Consider the following 16,093-nt stretch of genomic DNA (forward strand, 5'->3'; position numbering starts at 1 on the left):
TCTTCCTTCTCTCCTCTTCCCAGGGGCATTTCCTCCTCTTCCTTTCCTCCTCTTTCTCAATAGGAAGAAGCCAGTACTAGGTGCTGTCAAATTCAAGCAACCATGGGTCACCTGGGGCCCTGATGTGATCCCCTGAGGGGACGAGCTAACACAGGGCTGGAAAGAGGGGCCCACACAACTACTGTCTGGCTGGAGCAATTGTAGGCTCCACTCAGACGCTAGGTGCTCACATAAGGTGACCAGACGTCCCGCTTTTGGCAGGATAGTCCTGATTTTTAGCAATTTGTCCTGTGTTCCGCAGCGTTTTTAAAAAGTCCAAATTTTTGGAAAGAATGCATGACAAGCTAGGGAACAGTGGGAGAATGGGAAGGGAATATACGGTTTTTGGCTGCCATGTGGCTATTTGGCCAGGATATGAGTTTTATATTATTTTTGTTAATTTTATAATGTTAAACTTCAATAATAACAAATAATTGTTGAGAACTGATTATTGAGAACTGCTTATCAAAGTTCGCATTGTTGATCTGTTGTTAGAATTCAACCACCATTGTTTGGACTTAATGAACAATGGCATTTTTTGGCATTGGCAACCACAAAAACATTTTGTGACTGTCTCTCAGACGATACACATCGTACTGCATGCTAGTGCTAGTTAAACAAGTGATATCAACAAATCAGCTATTCAGATAATTTAGGTAAGTAATTTATTGATTTATTTCATGAATTTAGCAGACAGTACTTGTATTATTTATATTTTATAGTGGTGGCAAAAAGTCTAGTGCTGGCCTTAAAAGTGACACTTATGATTTATGAGGTATCATGATTAAAAAAATAGATTGATAAGGAAAAGGTTAAATCTTGGGCATCAGCAAAAATCACAATAGAGAACAAACGGTTAGAAATATTTCATCATTTTGAAACAAACCATGTTCCATACAATAATGCACTAAAAATTGTGGGATACATGCTGTCCTTACCAGGAACTAATGCTGCGACTGAACGCATTTTTTCTACAGTAAATAGAGTGTGGACATCAGAAAAATCACAATTAAGTGTTGAGAGTTTGAAAGCCATTTTATGTGTGAAATATAATTTAACAAATTCTTGTGAAAAATTTCATGACCTTTTCAACAATGACAGCACTCTACTAAAAAAAAATCACTGAAATGAGAAATATGCCAAAGAATAAAATAATACCATACATAATTTTTTAATGTATTATATTTGTAAATTGTACTTATGTTGAAATTTAAAAAAAATTACAATACTATTTTTGCATTCTATGAAAATTTTTGTTGCTCCCGGTCAATGGTGTTGCACTTTCCCAGTGTTAAAATTTGGTCACCTTATACTTACACCATGGGGGACCAGAGCCTGTGACTTCCCACCATTCGCCAGCTGGAAGTTTATGAGCATCCCCTGAGAACAGCCATGGAGCCAGGAGGCAGGGAGAGGAGCATGGGAAGCTGTATGGAAAAGTAGGTTTGCCTCTAATTTGCTTAACAATATTCGGCCTATGGAATGAAAAATAAAGAGGCCTTAAAAAACCAGCCTAGAGACACCCTGGGAGGTAGCCCAAGAGAATAACATCACCTGGCCTTCAGGCTAGAGTCAAAATGTAAAGTCATAAGATTTAAAAACAAAAACAAGTACAAGGGTGGTGCCTGTGGCTCCAGGAGTAGGGTGCTGGCCCCATATACAGGAGGTGGTGGGTTCAAACCCAGCCCCAGCTAAAAACTGCAAAACAAAACAAAAAAAACCCCAAAACAATAACAAACCCCCAAGAAACTGACTATTACCAGGTTTATATAAGCAGATGAATGCTGTTCTGGAACATCTTGATCTTCCAGATGAGCAAGGAAGCCATTAAAAGCAGCTAGAATACATCAAAAGGTCTGGGCCAATCTGAAGAGGCTCCCACTGGCCTAAGATGAATAGTAATGGATGAAAAATCATCAAATGCACGAAAATACAGAAGTTCACAATGAAACCTAAAACAAAGAATTGATCACCATAGGGGGATGCTAGGGAAGCAATCAACTGGTTATTTTGAAAACTGGTAAAAATAAAAGGAAAGAATGGAGCACTTTTTCCTGTCTTTTCTGTAAGAGCTCTGGGTAACCAAATAGTAGTTAAGGAAATATTTCTTTGTATGAAAGCGTTCCTGCTAAGTGAAGAAGACAGGCTAGGATGAGAATATTGCCATTTAACAGTCCCTAATGGCTTAATGGATTAACCTCCTGAGCAGGAACATCTGCTAACATTGCAAAAAAGAGACACAGCAGTCATTATGACCTCCTCAGTGAGAGTCCACAAACACCACCAGTGACACAGTTGTAAGGGAAAAAAAAAAATCAGAACTGATTGTGAAAAAAAAAATACAAAAACTGTGATCAGGGCTATAGGTAGGAGTCAACAAAACTTTTCTGTAAAGGCCCAGATAGTAATATGGGCTTTGTGGGTCATAAACGTACATTGTGTCAATCTGCTGTAACTACTTATCTCTGCAGATGTAGCATGAAGGCAGCTATAGATGATATGTAAACAAGTGGGCGGGGCTATGTGCCAATAAAACTTTATTTAGAAAAACAGGCAGAAGGGCTGGATTTGGCTCATGGATCATAGTTTGCAGACTCTTGCTGTAGATCCAATAGCCAACTTATGAGAAATTTAGAAAACAGAAGAATATCACAATCAGCAAAATTTTCCCCCAGGCTGTGGGAAAATCTATAAGAAAAGATTTCAGTTTTTTCAACAAATCAATCACAAAGTAAGGAGTGAGAGAGAAAGAGGCAAGAGAGATCTATGAATTAAAAGAGACCCAAAAACCCTATCAACTAGATCTTACTAAATCACGATCCACATAAACTCTTAAAATAACTGAGGACATAGACAACACAATTGAAAATTAAATAGGACCTTTTCTGGGTATTTGATGATGTTAAGACATTATTGTTACTGTTTAGCTAGGAAGTGTGATTATGGTTATATTTTTTAAAATATAAAATAAGAGTTCTTAAAGAAAAAGTAAACCCTTGGAGACAAGGTATTTATTCCAATTTTGCTGTATTTGCTAAAAAAAAAAAAAAAAAGTAGGAAACTGGCTTCTAAGCCTTAGTTTGTGCCTCTTAGGGTAATTGGCTCACTGTATGTTGTTTGCGTCCAACCTCCCTTTCTGTATTTCAGCCTGCTCACCCACCTTCTCCTGTCTCTAGGTTCTGGGCTTTTGATAGTTTCAAAAATCAAGCTACATCCTTCCCCAAGAATATTTTTGCAGCCCTGAGGGTGCACCTGCTTGTGTAGTGCTCAGCCGGCCCTGTGAATGGCTTCTTTTTTTATTTTTATTTATTTTTATTAAATCATAGCTGTGTACATTAATACTGTCATGGGGTACAGTGTGCTGTTTTTATATACAATTGGAAATATTTTCACCAAACTGGTTAACATAGCCTTCATGGCATTTTCTTATTGTGTTAAGACATTTATATTCTACATTTAGAAAGAGTCACATATACCCTTATAAGATGAACCACAGGCGTGATCCCACCAATCACACTCCCTCCACCCATCCTCCCTCCTCCCCACATGAATGGCTTCTTGTCATCTGTTTTACATTCGAGAAAATTTTTCTTACCAAGAAACCTAGGGTCCCAGGTAATAAGAAGGGCAGGAAGGATTCGAATCTAGATTCTGATAACAATACATTGTCTTTGTCTATCTTTCCACCATTCAAGAAAGTCAGAGGAAGGGGCCGGTTTCTAACATGTCTGAGCAATGGCAGCTGCCTTGGAATAAGGGTGCGGCGGCCTCTTAACAGTGGTTTAAAAAAGAAAAAGAAGACCCTGTTTGTAAACAAAGAAAAGTCCAACTGCTTCAGTCCTGTACGTGCCTCCCCCTCCCTTATTTACGTTCACGGGCTTCTTCCCCCATGAATACCCTACTGCTCAGCGCCCTTAAGGGGTAAACCCACCCAGAAACAGCTGCTCCCTCCCCATTCCTGCTCCTCCTCCTCTCCCACTCTGCTCTCCCTCCTCCCCTCCTCACCTCCCTGGCTCCTCCTGCTCCTCCTTCCTCCTCCCTTTCTCCCCTTTCCCTTGCTCCCCTTCTCTGTCCTTATCTCATTTATCCTTCTAGAGCCTCCTCACTTATCCCTTCTCCCCAAAGCCTTTCCCAATCCCTTTGCTGATATGATTTCTCCCTTCATCAATCCTATTTCTAATTCATTATTGATAATTAACTACTCTCATCATAAGTGCAGGCTCTCCAGCTGTCCTTGGGGGCGGGTCTGTAAGGGAAAGTGCCCAAGCCCTTCAGATAAGGCAACTGAAGACCGGAAGGTTAAGTGATTTGAACGCAGTCGTGCAGCAAGTTTGAAGAATTCTGTGGAGGAAGTGGGGTCAGTGGAAGTTCTGTCACTCGATCTCAGACCTTGCCCCACCACAGAAAGCACTTTTCACCTACCCCAAAGGAGCTGGAGAGATATTACAAGAGGGCTGTGGGAGATTCCTCTGTGAATCTGTTTTCAGCTATCAAGTGGCATCGACTCTTAAACAGGGAAAACATGATCAGCAAGTTGCTCGGATGGAAAAACTAGCTGGTTTGGTAGAAGAGCTGGAGGGCAATGAGTGGTGGTTTAAGCCCATCCAACGGCTGCTGGGGTTCATCCCTCTTCAGGTTGATTCTGTCTGGACAGTCACCTCTGGTGACAAGTGCAGAGCCAACCAGGGACTTTCTCACAGCTTACATAGCCATCCAGAGATTCACAGTACATCCCCGAATTGTTAATCCACATTTGTATGTGGTTTCTCTGCATTTGTCCACAGGCAACAAATACTTGAACATGTCATCTTGCCGGGAAAATTTTTGTTTTTTAAAAAGTGTTAGGAAGCAGATTAAGACAATAAGTTTCAAAGAACAAGGAAGTTTAGGATTAAGAGGTATTTATAAAATTTTTACATGCTGGGTAGAGCACATGCCAGAATTGGCCAAGAGAATGATGTCTATCCTGTCAGCCATCCAGTGCCTGGGAATCTTCACTAGTCAAGTCCAAGGTCAGGATCTGTGGTTATAAAATACATTTCTGACCTGAAACAGTTCTTTTTGAGATGAATGTGGTTTCAACTCAGGACCCATCCAAGTGAGGAATTTTAAAATTGTGATTTTTTTTTCCTTTTTTTTTTTTTTTTTGAGACAGAGCCTCAAGCTGTCCCCCTGGGCAGAGTGCCGTGGCATTACAGCTCACAGCAACCTCCAACTCCTGGGCTCAAGCGAGTCTCCTGCCTCCACCTCCCAAGTAGCTGGGACCACAGGCGCCCGCCACAATGCCCGGCTATTTTTTGGTTGCAGCCGTCATTGTTGTTTGGCGGGTCCGGGCTGGGGATTCGAACCCCCCACCTTAGGTGTACGTGGCTGGCACCTTAGCCAGTTGAGCTATAGGCGCCGAGCCTTTTTTCCTATTTTTAAACATCTAGTTCTACAGATACTTTTTCTAACCTCTACTAAATATGCCAAATGCTGGCAAAAATAATTGCTTTTTGAATGTTGCAGCACTTATAAAAACAACAAAATACAGTGCTTTTAAACACAGAAATACTGAGTTCATCTCATTGGTGGACTCAAGCAATTCTATAGCAAATAAATTCTGAAAAAGCTCCCCCCACCAAAAAAAAAATTAACTAGTAATTGAGCTGTGAATCCTGTCCTGTTACTCCTCTGATCACCCTAATGTATTTGGCACTGGCACCATAATAATCTGGATGTGTCTTAGTGCTTCTATTAAACATCATCATGAAGACAGTTACAGGGCCTGACTCACCCATCCTGGGCACCTTATATAGGACCAAAGACAGGGCCAGAGAGAGAGGCTGGTGGAGGTTACCTTACCAGGCAAATATCAAAGAGGAGACACTTGCTATGGAGAAGCCACCAGAGGGCCAAGATCCAGAGGGCCAAGATCCAGAGATCCGAGACTTTTGTACAAAGAGGAGGGTTCCTTTGTTCCAGAGAGAAAGAGAAAGGCTGGCCTGAACCCCAAGGAGGAAGCGGACCTGGAGACCACAAAGACTGATGTGTCCTGGGGAGACAAATTGAATATGGAATTGTTAATGGCAATTTGTTTGAAACGAGGAATGTGTGAGTCAAATCAAATGTACTGAACGTTTCTTCTTTGTTAGGAAGAGACAAGCACTTTTTACCCTTAGAATTAATGTGCTGTGCAAGTGTGACGGCCACATCAAAAAGAAATTCAAAAGGGAAAAATGTATCCAGAATCCTGTTCCTTAATGAATCAGCTTCTCCCCACCCCAGTTTAATGCATCCTTTACAATTCTTGTTCCCATGGGCTTAAGTTGTATTTAGTGCAAATCTCATTTTGAAGTCGGACTTTTTTTTTTCCACCACACATATCATAAAACCTTGATTTTTCAGGTTATACACAGAGGGTGCCAAAAATTTGTATACATTTTAAGGAAGGAAAAACTGTATAAAATTATACTATATATATCAATAACAAAAGGCACTTTGGGCACTTCTTGTAATTGCAGAAGTCAAGTGTGACTTGAATACTACAAATTTAATACAGTTTTTTCCTTTCTTAAAATGTGTGTATTACATAACTGTTTTTATGGCTACATAATATTAACCAACTTATGTGCCATGTTTATATAACCCTTTCCCCATTTTCCCCCAATTTTAATACTGCAATAAATACTTTCCCTCATTCCTTTCCGCATTTAAATTACTGCCTTACCACAAATGCACAAGAATAGGATTGCTGAAGCAAAAGGCATTTGTATTTTTATGGCTATGAAAACAGAGGGTAAAATTGCTTTTCGTACGAATAGTTCACGTTATACCTGCTCCGTGACAAACTCTCTGACTTCTGATGTTGTCTTGTTTCCATGTGTTCTAATGGTTTTAATTTCGCAGCTCTTTCACTAGTAGACGTTGAACTTCCCCTTCACCCTCTTGGGTTTGCTTTTTAATTGTATCTTCTCTTTGTGAATTAAATGTCAGGGAACTTGCACTTCTTGTAATTCAGTCATTTTTGCTTTCTTTTCTTTTACAGTGTGTGACAGAATTTCTTAGCTAATTGCAGCTTTATGAATGCATTATCACCCTTATTTTGTTGCTGAAATTATCTCCACCCTCTAGCAGAGCATCAGAATTCTATGAACCAGTGTTCGTGTGCAGTATATACATGTGTGTATGTGTGTATAGGTGCCGTGTGCGTATATGTGTGTGTTTTCTTTATTTTATTTTATTTTTTTGAGACAGAGCCTCAAGCTGTCCCCCTGGGTAGAGTGCCGTGGCATTACAGCTCACAGCAACCTCCAACTCCTGGGCTCAAGAGAGTCTCCTGCCTCCGCCTCCCAAGTAGCTGGGACCACAGGCACCCTCCACAATGCCCGGCTATTTTTTGGTGGCAGCCATCATTGTTGTTTGGCAGGCCCGGGCTGGATTCAAACCCGCCACCTTAGGTGTATGTAGGTGACGCCTTAGCCACTTGAGCCACAGGCGCCGAGCCTGTGTGTGTTTTCTTTAGATGTCCAGGACCCACTCTCAGAAGGGCTGACTCCTCAGGTCTGCAGGGGAACATCTTCTGTTTTTAACAGGTCCACCTGGCAGGTCTGAAGCATTGACTAACCATACATATATTGATTTACTCATTAAGGGCCAACAATGAACCTGTCTTCCTTATATGAAGACATAAAAATATAGATGTGTTGGACATTATTTTTCTGTGGTTTCTTAGATCTCGTATACTAAGGCTCAAATAAAAATCTCAACACAAGTTGATTTTTATCTATTATCTAATTTTAGTAAGAGCTACTATCTATTGACTAATTTATATGGGCTGGGAGCTGTCCAAAGGAGTTATGTATGTGATGTTATCTTGTCTTTATTAAAATCCTGTGAGCTACTACTATGATTACTCCTGCCACTTGTTTTAAAGAGGACGGAATGGAAGTCAAGGAGGAGAAATAACTTGCCCACGATCACAGGCAAATCCAGAACCTGAACTGGAGTTTTAATTTTGACTCTAAAGATATCCTAACCATGATCCCAGGTTTCCAATTCACTTGGTTAACAGCAGCTCAGGGAGAGAAGGAGCTCAGAGGAGAAACATACCAACTGCCACAGTGAGGCCACCCTGCCAGGAAGGATGCCTGGGGTGAAGGCAGGTGGGAGGGGGCCCAGGGAGGACAGACTTGCTGCCAGTTCCAGGAAGTGAGTCAGATGTGAAGCTGGGAGTGGCCCCCCAGCTCTGAGGGTGAGCAACTCCAACAAGACCCAGCTGTCCTGCGGCCAGTTCTGCCTGTGCCTCATGGACCTGCTGCCTGGACACCAGCAAAGTGCCTGCCTCTTCGGACTAGTATCTTTATCCCTGCTTTGCTGTCCCTGAAGTTGTTATGCCCTGAAATGACTAAGGCACAACTCAGTAATGCTACCTGAAATTTATTATACGAAGGTGAGAGAAGGGGAGTCTATGTGCTGATGGGTTTGATTTCGCACCCCCAGAGGGCCTTTTCCTATCACCTGACATCCATCACTCTCCCCTTGGACCTCCCTGCTGCAGCCCCTTCATGCTGGCTGCTGGCCAGCACATGAGCTCATCAGGTACTTCGCTGAGAAAATAGAGACGACCAGACCAAAGCTGTCCCGTGTCCCCCTGCAGACCCACCGGCACCTGTGTCCTCACCTGCCCACCTGGCCCTGCCCCTGTCAGAGCCCAGCCCTTGCCTGAGTGCTCCGTCCACTCCCCTCCTTCTCAAGGCCTTTTCTTCTCATCACCCCTCTCTGCTGGAGCACCCTGACAGTATTCAAACATGCTCTAGAATCTTCCATTTGGGAAAGAGCCCCAAAGGAGCCTGTCTACTGACTACTATCCGCCTCCTCAATCTCCCACGGCTGAACTTCCGCCTCACTCAGCTGGTCTTCTCCCTCCTCGCCGGCCACTTCCACTCTCTCTCCTACTTGGCGTGGTCTCTGCTGTCTGACCCTGAATGGTGGGGCCAGGGCCTGCGCCTGCACCTCCTTCTCTACGTACCTTCTTCCCATGGATGTACGTGTCTTCTTTCTGCTGGTAACATCTAGGGCCATACCTCCCCGCTGAGTTCCAGAACCATTTGCCAGACTGGCTATATGAAACCTCCCGCAGATGTTTAATAGGCCTCTGAAAACAATTGTGTCAAAACCAGAACCCTGTGTTTTTCTGCCTCCCTGGCTGTCCTGCTCTTCCTGATGGCGGCAAGTGGCACTGTGCCTCACGATGCATGTGGTTCCTCAAGCCAGAGCTGTGGAGAGAGTCTCCGATTCTTCCTTTCACTCTCCCCACCCCCAATCCATCAGCAGGTTGTAGTGCAGCCTGTCTGTTCCTGCCCCAGGGCCTTTGCACTTACTGACCCTGGAGCCTGCAGTTGTTGATGTATCTGGATCCTCTCCATTCTTCAAGTCCCCACTCAGAGGCCATCTCTCCAGAGAGCCTTCTCTGGCCACCCTCCTCACTCTGAAGCCTCCCCCAATTTTCTTCACAGCATTTGCCAGTCTGGAGCCACTTCCTCATGGAATGTGTTTATCGACTGTCTCTCTCCAGTCAAACGTTTAAGTTCTGGGAGAGCAGGATTCGGTTTCCCTCGCTCACAGCTGCATCCTTGGGGTTTGGCAGGCTCTTGGACCGTTAATAAATTTTGATATATAGCTGTTCTTTGGAAGCAACTTTAATATTTAATAATAGGCAAATGATTATGTATCTTAGGGCAGTGTTTCTTAATCTTCAATGACAATGTAGATTTCTTGGTGATCTTGTTAAAATACAGATTCTGATTCTGCGGTGCCTGACAGAATCAGAATCTGGGGTTGGCCTGACATCCCGCACTGTGCTCAGCGCCCCAGGGTGGCAGGTGCAGTGGGTCTGCGGGGCGCCCTTCCAGCAGCCGGGCCCGGGGACGTTTCTGCCTGTCCTGCTGATTAACGACCACACAAACACAGTTGTTTTGGTATGAAGGGAAAACGACCACGTAAAATCCTTACCATTCACTCAAGTGTCTTCCCAGATGGTTGAAATTAATAACATTCTTGTGTTTGGGGCTGTCTTTGGGGCTGCTTGTTTAAGTGTGTTGTGTCTCTGTCTTTAAAAGCGAAGGCTGTTTCTCTGAATTCAATTACTGACAGCTTTCTGTGCCTTCAGGATGGCAGCAGCTGCCTGCTGAGCAGCCTCTGTCTTGCCGTGACACAGAAGGGGTATCCTGAGCATGGGACTGATGTCCAGACTCCACATCAGCCTGGAGTGGGAGCCCTGTCACTGATCACCTGGAACCACTTGCTGCCCGGCTTCGGTGTGGTGATGACTCCTCTGTCCCTTGTGTCAGCATCAGCCTGTTTCTTCCCTTCAGGCAACTGGGGAGATCCTCTGTTCCTTCTTTTGCATCCTGGGTCAGCCACCATGGCTTCAGGTGCAGACACCTCTTCTTATTTCTCCACCCCAGCCTCAGAGTTCATGCACACTTATTAGAACTGGGAGGGGATGGCTGGCCTGCAAAATATGACCTCAGATACAGGGGTTCAGGGACAGGGAGGCACTGAGAAGGCAGTCTTTGTCAGGGGTGCATTGTAGGACTCCTGACCCCTAAAGGCCTCTGTGATACTCTCTCTCTATCAACCAGGCCCTGAGCTGGAAAATTGTCCCTCTGATCATGTGTCCCTGCCGGTCCTGGGAGTAAGGTCTTCAAGGTATGAGAGGAATCAGCCAAGAGAGGCTGGTGGCCTTCCCAGGGTCGAACAGCTGGTGCCTACATGGCAGCTGTCCCCTGTGCTGCAGTCCAAAGCTGCCGCTTCTTCATGGCGGATGTCATCACAGAGCATACCCTGGGGATGAGTTCTTCAGCTAAGCGTGGACCTACCAGTGCTTAAAGGAAATGCAGAGAGAAAGACCAGCAGGGCCGGGGGGAGGCGTATTGTGGGGGGCACACAAGATGCAGACCACCTTATTGTGAGAGTGAATTCTCCCCAAGCCAGCATGGGTTTTCCTGGAGCACTCTGGGGCCAGCCTCCCTGGGGATGCTCCCAAGGGGCAGCCTTGTAGAGGATCTGACACTCACACTAGGAAACCCCACCTTTCCCCCAAAATTTAGGGGTCAGGAGTCTTCCACCCCAAATCTTCCCCTCAACTCCTTTTTGTAATCAGTTCCTGTACCTATAAGTCTTGTACACTTGAAATTGTAGGTAGATGTTAAATGTGTAGCATCTCTACATGAATGAATTGATCGGGCCATCCTGAGACAGGTGGTCTCGGTCACTGTAGAGGGTGAAAGGTGGAGGAGGAGTGTTCCTGAGTCATCAGTTCCTCGAGAGAGAAGCAGGTGTGGGAAGTGAGAAGAGGTGATACCCAGAGAAGGGAGCTGAAGGTTGACAGCTTGGCAGGGGACCAACCATGCTGCAAACCAAATAAGGAGCTAATTAAAACTAATAGTTATGGAGTTCTTACCATGCGCCTGGCACCATGCTGAGCACTTAGAATTTGTTGCTCATCCATTTTTCACAAGGATACAGTGCACAGAAGCTCAGAGAAGCTGGGAGACTCGATCCCACAGACAGTAAGCGTCGTAACTATGGTTCACTTCTTCAGAGCACTTCTTATGCCATGGGAAGGAAACCAAGGGGCAGAGTAAGGAAGGGCCAGTGATGAGAATGGGTCTGAGAAGCTGATTCTTGGGTGCAGACCTCCTAGTGCGAGTGTCAGATCTTTGGGTGCAGACCTCAGCCCTTGTTAGTGTCTGGCCCTTGTGCTTTGCTGAAAGAAAGGTACACTTTTCCTTCTTCCCTCCTTCCCCTCTCCCATTCCTTCATTCATTCAACTAGCACAATGCCTGCATGGTTACCAGTTCAGACAACATTTAAATGTATAAAGCAAAAATGACTAGTAAACTGAATCCACAAACATATATATATGTATATATATATATATGAAACCAACTACATACTATGATCAAATGTAATTTATCCCAGGAATGCAAGGTTGGTCTAGTGTCAGAAAATCAAATATTGTATTATACCATATCAATGGAATCAAGGAAAGAAAATCTCAGTAGATACAGAAAAGGCATTTGACAAATTCCAAACCCTTTTGTGATAAAAATGTTCAACAAACTAGGACTGGAGGGAACCTACCAAAACCTGATAAAAGATGTCTATAATTCATAAAGGTGTGTGCACATGAACAACTAACCTCAAATGAATGGTGAAAGATTGAATGCTTTTTTCCTAAGACTGGTAATAGGACAAGGATGTCTGTCTGCTCTCACCACTTATGTTCAATATTGTACTTGAAGTTCTAGTCAGGACAGTTAGGCAAGAAAAAGAAACAAAAGGCACCCAGATTGGAAAAGAAGTAAAACTATCTCTATTTAAATATGACGTGATCTTGTATATAGAAAATCCTAAGAAATTCACTAAAAAAATTCATCAGAAAGAATAAAAGCATTATCAAGGTTATGGGATATCTATACTAATATTGTGGGATAATATGCTAATATATATTAGTATATAGCACTAATATAATAAGTAATATTATATTGTGGGATAATATGCTTATATATTATATAATATGTAAAGGATAATATGCTATTATATATTATGTTGTGGAATAATATGCTAATATAGATTAGCATATAGCATAATATACTATATAAATTTTAACTATATAAAATGAACACTCTGAAAATAGAATTAAGAAAACAATTCCTTTTACATTAACATCAAAAGAATAAAAATAGGAATAACTTTGCCAAGAGAAATACAAAATTTATCCTCTAAAAATCACATGAAGTTGTTGAAAGAAATTAAAGACCTAAATAATGGAAAGAGATCCCATTTTGATGGATCAGAAGACTCACGATTGCCAAGATGGCAATATTTTCCAAATGGATCTGTCAAAATCCAAGCTGATTTCTTTCCTGAAATTGACAAGCTTAGTGTGTGAATCGTGTGCGAGGTGTGCTGGGCTTGGGGACACCGCGGTGAGTACAGTTGACCTGGCTCTGCCCTTGGTGGCAGGCATTCATTAAAACCCCACATAAACTTCCAAACTTACCCACTTTGGGAAGTACTAAGGAGAGGTGTGTAGTATTACAAAACTCTTGGAGGAGCTCAGAGGACATGGGGCATGGCTGGAATATAAGACACCAGCAGGAGGTAACTTGTCCTGGGCTGTGGGGCAGAGGCTGAAGCTGAAGACACTAGCAGAGTGCACTGTGAGCGCCTGGCCTGATCAGCCCAGCCTGGACCTATGGACACTGTGGCCATGTTAAATCATTTGGGCTTTACCCCAGGGCCAGAGTGAGGACATCTAACTCTTTTCAACAAAAGATGATGTCATCACATCTGACATTTTCAAAGGGAGCTCTGGCCGTTATATGGAAGGCAGGAGGGTAGGAAAGCAGAGATGTGGTAGCCGTCCAGGGAGTATATGTGGGTGGCAGCAATGACCTGGAGAAGGGGCACAGATGGCTTCAGGACACTTTTGGAAGGTACTGGACAGCTCTCAGGGTGGGGTGGAAGGGGCACAGGAAGCTCCCTGAGGGCACCAGTGCGTAGCATGGGAGCCACACTCAGAGGTCTCGTGCTGGATTTTCTGCTCTTCTTTTTTTCCTCTAGACTTTATTGAAATATAACTGAGAAATAAAAATTGTATATATTTAAGGTATGCAATGTGGTGATTTGATATTTATAAAATGATCACCACAGTCAAGCTAATAAATAATCCATCACTTCACATAGTTACCATTTTCTGTGTGTGGTGAGAATACTTAAGATCTACTACTCTCTTAGCAAATTTCAGGTATACGATACAGTATTATTAGCCATTGTCTTCACACTACATAGGATGCCCCGGACTTACTCCCCTTATAAGTGAAAGTCTGTACCTGTGACCAGCCTCTCTCCATTGTCCCACTTCCACACCCCCAGGCCCTGGCACCACCATTCTACTCTCTGCTTCTGTGAGTTGACTTTTTAGATTCCACGTATCAGTGAGATCATGTGGTGTCTGTCTTTCTTTGTCTGGCTTATTTATTTCACTTAGTGTAATACTTCCAGGTTTATACGTGTTATAAGTGGCAGGATTTCCTTTTTTATGGAGGAATAATATTCTATTATATATATACACATCACATTTTCTTTTTTTTAAAATAAGGTGTGTTTTTATTTATTTATTTATTATTTCAGAATAATATGAGAGTACAAAAGATTAGGTTACAGTGTTTGCATTTGTTAGGTAGGGTCCCGTTTGTAGTTGTGTCCCACACCCAGGAGGTGTCCCGTGTATCCTTACGTTGTGCCTTTTAGATGGGAGCATATCCGTCCCCCTTCCTCCTCTCCCTCCTCCCAACCTGACACATCTTCTTTATCCATTCATCCATCTATGGGCGCTTAAGTTGTTTTCATGTTTGGGCTATTGTGAATAATGTAATGAATATGGTGGGAGTATAGATATTTCTTTGACATACTGACTTTATTTCCTTTGGATATTTACCTAGAAATGGGATTGCTGGATCATATGGTAGTTGTATTTTTTATTTTTTTAAAGAATCTTCTCAGACTGTTTTCCATAATGGCTGCGCCAGTTCAAATGCCCACCAACAGATGACAAGGATTCTCTTTTCTCCACATCCTTGCCAAAACTTGTTATTGCTTGCGATTTTGATAATGGCCACCCTGATATGTGTAAAGTGATATTTCATTGTGGTTTTGATTTGCATGTCTCTGATGATTAGTGATGTGATGTGATTAGCATCTTTTCATACACCTGTTGGCTATTTGTACATGAATTTTGGAAAATGTCAGGTTCTTTGCTCTCCTTTGCACAGACAAGATCATAGCTCACTGCAACCTTAAACTCCTAGGCACAAGTGACCCTTCCATCTCAGCCCCTGCATTAGCTATGACTACAGGTGTGCACTACCGTGAATGGGTTTTGTTTCTTTTTTTAAGGGACAGGATCTGGCTATGTTGCTCATGTTGTTCTTGAATTCCTGGGCTCAACAATCCTCCCACTTTGGCCTCCCAACGTGCTGGGATTATAGATTGAACGCAGCCTTTGCCTACTTTTTAATTGGATTATTTAGGATTTTTTTGTTATTGAGTTGTAGGAGTTCCTTATGTAGTTTGGATACAGCCCCTTATTAGAAATGTGGTTAGCAAATATTTTCTTCCATTCCATAGGTTGCCTTTTCATTTTGTTGATTGTTTTCTTTGCTGTATGGAAGCTTTTTAGTTTGATGTAGTCCCACTCATTCAGTTTTGCTTTTGTTGACTGTGCTTTTGGTGTCATATCCCAAAAATAATTGCTAAGACCAATGTCAAAGAGCTGTCCCCTATGTTTTCTTCTAGGAGTTTTACATTATTAAGTTTTGCATTTAAATTGAATCCATTTTGAGTTAATTTATGTGAATGGTATAAGATAAGGGTCCATTTCATACTTTTCATGTGGATAGCCAGTTTTCCTACTATTCCTTATTGAAGAGAAGACTATTGTATCCCCACTGTGTATTTGTAGTGCCTTTATCAAAGACTGATTGAATGTGTATGTGTGGGCTCATTTCTGGGGTCTCTATTCTGTTCCATTGACCTATGTATCTATTTTTATGCCAGTGCCACATGTTTCTGCCTGTTTTGATTACTAAAGCTCTGTGATATATTTAGAAATCAGAAAGTGTGAAGCTTCCAGCTTTGTTTCTACTAAAGATTGTTTTGGCTGCTAATATACTAGCCATGATTTACACGCCAATAGTGCAGTGGTATAATCATGTGTTTTTTAACATTGGGAATACACGCTGAGAAATACATTGTTAGGCAATTTTATCACTGTGAAAACATCATAGAGAAATCTTACACAACCCTGGATGGTATAGCCTGCTACACATCTAGACTATATGGCATAGTGTATTACTCCTAGGTTTCAGGCCTATATAGCCTGTTATTGTACTGATTACTGTAGGGTGGCAATTGTAATATAATGATAAATATTTGTGTATCTAAACATATCTGAACATGAAAAAGATACAGTAAACATACGGTATAAAACTTCCATTATGAT

Source organism: Otolemur garnettii, unplaced genomic scaffold (assembly GCF_000181295.1).
Source record: "Otolemur garnettii isolate 467f Iridium unplaced genomic scaffold, OtoGar3 scaffold00015, whole genome shotgun sequence".
In the NCBI taxonomy this organism is placed as follows: domain Eukaryota; kingdom Metazoa; phylum Chordata; class Mammalia; order Primates; family Galagidae; genus Otolemur; species Otolemur garnettii.